This window comes from Leptonychotes weddellii, chromosome 7 (assembly GCF_054177405.1).
Source record: "Leptonychotes weddellii isolate Sample4059 chromosome 7, ASM5417740v2, whole genome shotgun sequence".
NCBI lineage: Eukaryota > Metazoa > Chordata > Mammalia > Carnivora > Phocidae > Leptonychotes > Leptonychotes weddellii.
The window spans coordinates 109,597,907-109,601,752 of NC_138375.1; the positions used below are offsets into that span (position 1 = coordinate 109,597,907).

At 52.4% G+C, this 3,846-nt stretch overlaps 1 long non-coding RNA gene across 1 annotated transcript; it reads left to right on the forward strand.

Moving 5' to 3' along the window:
• Positions 1–244: 244 nt before the first annotated feature.
• On the forward strand, positions 245–3,594 carry LOC115943019 (uncharacterized). Its single transcript, XR_014146796.1, has 3 exons — positions 245–1,084; positions 1,343–1,494; positions 3,127–3,594. It is a non-coding gene; the product is annotated as an uncharacterized LOC115943019 (long non-coding RNA).
• Positions 3,595–3,846: the final 252 nt, after the last annotated feature.

The following is a 3,846-nucleotide window of genomic DNA, read 5'->3' on the forward strand; positions in this document are numbered from 1 at the left end:
CCCTGAGATTCTGACCTGACCTGAAAGCAAGAGTCGGGTGCTCAACTAACTGAGCCACCCAGGCACCCTTCCCAGTGTCTGATTTCCCAGGTCTGGCTCCCTCAGCCCCAAGCCTGATGCCTCACTCGGATACTAAGTGCAGGGCTGGGGGTGGGGGCTGAGAAGTGGGTTCTGCAGAGGAGGGAGGGGCTGGGCTCTGTCGGGGGCGGGGGGTGGGGGCAGCCTCTCGAAGCAGCCCCATCTCTGGCCCCAGGCCCTGTCAGGAGGAGCCAGAACCAGCAGAGCAAGCTCATTCCCAGCCCCTGCCTACACAGACTCTCCCTCCCTCCACATCACATTGTTTCAGCCCAGAACAAATCTCCTGTGGGAATTCCCTTTTCTCTTACTTTTAAAACATACAGTAATTAACAAACTAATGCTATGAACTGCGACAAGAGGAAATTCCAACAAAATCACTGCAGAGTCCACAAGCAGTGGGTCTGGTGGCAGGTCTCAGCTCAGTGTGGAAGGGAGGAGCCCCGCCTGGCCCTGGTGTCATCATCATCAGGGCTGAGGGACCCTGGGGGGAGGGGCTCTGAGTCCTCAGCAGGTCCATCCAGGACTCCGGTACAGCTGCAGTATTTCCTGTGTAGGAAGAGTCAGGATCCCGGCCATTCTTCCAGGCCCGGAGGTTTGCTCTTTTATGAAATCCTTAAATAATAGAGCTGTGGCCTAAAGCTGACCCGGGCAGGTCTGCAAGGCCACGGCCCCTGCTCCGGAACAGGCCCAGTGACTTCCCTTGAAGGTCAGACAAGGTCTGAAAGGCCTCGGGGGGGACGTGGCTTGAAAGAGAGCCTGGGCGAGGATGTGCTGGACAACTGGGGTCTCCTCCCCTGGCCCCGCAGAAGCATCCTCAGGATCACCCTATCCGTCCTCTGGCTGTGCTTCGGGCACAGTCAGGCTGACTGTCTCCGTGAGGGAGACTTTGCTCAGGTACAGCCAAGGACCCCCGGAAGGAGTGGGCTCGTTGCCGCCTGACTGTCTGGAAGTCTGTTTGCAGTCGGACTTGAGACCTTGATACGTCAGCACTGTGTCATTTCCTCTGGTGAGTTCTTAGCAAGCCTGGTCCATGAATTCCAGGGGCCCTTCCCACCCTTGCCTCCTCTTCTAGGTTTCACCATGTCCCCTGTTGTCCTTTGAATCTCCTTCCGCCATCAGGCAGCCAGGGTGAGCAGGAAGGACAACCTGCTCTCATTCTCCCTCCCAAGATTTTGTTTTCCCTTGCAAACTGACAAATATCTGCTTGGAGCTTTTAGAACTTCTGTTCAGTAACAGAGGTTGTTTTATTATCCCCACTTTACAGATGAAGAAACCAAGGCTCAGAGAGGTTAAGTGACTTGTTCGAGATCACACAGCTGTCAAGACGCAGCATCAGGACTCAAGTCGCACATTATGCTTTCCCGTAGGACTGTCTTCCTTGACGCCCCTTGATTCTCAGGTGAATGAATACTCCAGGTGAGAGGACATAAAATCAACTTTCCTTTCTCTCTGTGACCAGGCTGGGCCTGGGGAATGAATAAAAAAAGGAAAAGAGAGCTCATCTCACTTCCCCCTTACAGGAGCGTTATGAGTTGGATGCTATCCTCACACAGGTTATACACATGGGGAAACTGAGGCTTGGAGAAGGGTAGCGCTCCGCCCGAGGTCACAGGGCTGCTGGTAGTCAAGCCAGCACTTAAAGCAGGCCTGTCTGACTCCAGAGCCCACCCCTGCCTTGAGCCACTTGCCGGAAGAGTGAGACACACTGACTTGAAGTCAGCGACAGTGAGTCCAGCCAGGGTGAGCGGGGAGTCCGAGAACCTCATTAGGAGTGAAGCTGCCATACATGTCAAAAACCCCGGCTGCCCAGCCAGCCCCACTCGGCTTCCAGCGCACAGTGTAAACATCCTTACTAATTCACCAAACTCAATCACGTTACCGTGATGGATTTTCCCATCATTACTCCTGAGTGAGTGACAACCTGCTCAGACACTTGCCTTCCCCGCTGCCTTCGGAGCATTTCAGAAATCAGAATGCTTTGCTCCCTAAGTTGATTTCAACTTGTCCTAAAGTCATTTTAATTGGTGAAGCATCAGAGGCAATTTGGGTAACTTTCTGAGAGCCCTGTTCCGCCGGCACTGAGCTGGGGGAAGGGGGGGTCTCAGAGGCCACCCTGGCCCCGGGGTGGCACTTTCCCCTCCTCTGATTGGTCAGGAGACTGCACTCCACGCTTTATTTTCATGTTTCTTGCTGAGGTTCCTACCGCTGGTTCCTGAGGATAACAAGATTCATTTTCTCAATGGCTCTGACAGATAGGATTGTTATTGTTATTACACTCATATACCACCTTTCCTCCGAGGAGTTTAAGGCGCTTTACAAATTTGAAAATTATCTAATAATCTTCCAGCAACTCTGAGAGAGGGGGAGAAGTTGCAGCCAGAGAACCCCCACACCCCTCACTCTGAAGACTGGGAGGGAGGGCGGCTATGTTGGGTTGGGGGCACTTGGGGCCGGGAGCCTCTGAAGGTCTCTTTCCCCCTTTCGAATAAGGAAGAGGAAGATGTCTGGGTGGGAAGAGGGAGAGAGGAAGGAAAAGAGAGAGGGAGGGAGGGAGACAGGCCCAGCTCCAAAGGACAAAATCCAAAGGGAGGAAGCTCGGGCAAGGAGAGTTTTCTTTAAAGACACAAGAAATGAGATGAAGCAGGAGGCTCCCAGGGGCTTGCGGGGAAGAGAGCCGAAATTCAAAATGGAAATCTACCAAAGCAGCACTAGGGTGGTTGCTCAGGCATGAGAACACGGGCAGAAATATCACGAGAACCCAAACTGCAAATTTAGGTGGCTGCTTTTAGGTGGGTGTGGGAAGCCTCTGTGGACCTTTTTTTTTTTTTAACCCGCAAGCTGAGAGGGGTGGCATTAGGTCTCTCCCAGCCTGGCGTCCTATGATTCGGTCTTCCTTTAAATTTCCTCTTGCCAGAGGTGGTCCCAGTCACGGCAGCACCTTTACTAAGCGTGAAGGGAAAGCTACTATCAAAATGATGGAGGACTCAACTGTATTGCCATTCTTTTCTTTTTTTTTTTTTTTTAAGATTTTATTTATTTATTTGACAGAGAGATAGACAGAAGAGCACAAGCAGAGGGAGTGGCAGAGGGAGAGGGAGAAGCAGGCTCTGCACTGAGCAGGGAACCCGATGCGGGACTCGATCCCAGGACCCTGAGATCATGACCTGAGCCGAAGGCAGTCGCTTAACCATCTGAGCCACCCAGGCGCCCGCCATTATTTTCTTGAGAAGAAGGCATGCAGACCCCACCCTCTTGGAGGCTGTCCTTTTGGGATTAGGGATGTGTGATGGTTCTAGGCTGTAGCCCTTTGGAGACCAAGTATAGTGTTGTGCTGAAGAGCTGGGCTCTGAGATCAGCCAGTGCAGTGACCTGGGGCAGATGACATAAGCACTCCGAGCCTCAGTTTCCTCATCTGTTCAAGGAGAGCGGTAGCGCTTGGCTTCTGTGGATGCTTGAGGATGAACTGAGTGGATGTATGTACAGTGCCTGGCACAGTCAGCCATGAGGATGGCGAAGAGGAGGGGGAGGGGACGAGGATGCTGACCACAGGGTATGATGTTGTGCTTTATAGTAAATTCATCTTTGGTCTTTGTCCATTTCTGGCACAGAGTTCCTAAAACCCTTGGAATTTCTTAAGTGAGGAGTGCTACAAAGGTGTTGTTTGTTATGTTAATGAATGACTTTTGGAAAGTCCCTAGGTCACCTAAGGATGCGGGCTTGTTGCCAGGGGAACCAATCCTGTGATTAGGGGAGGGGGGAGGGGCTGGA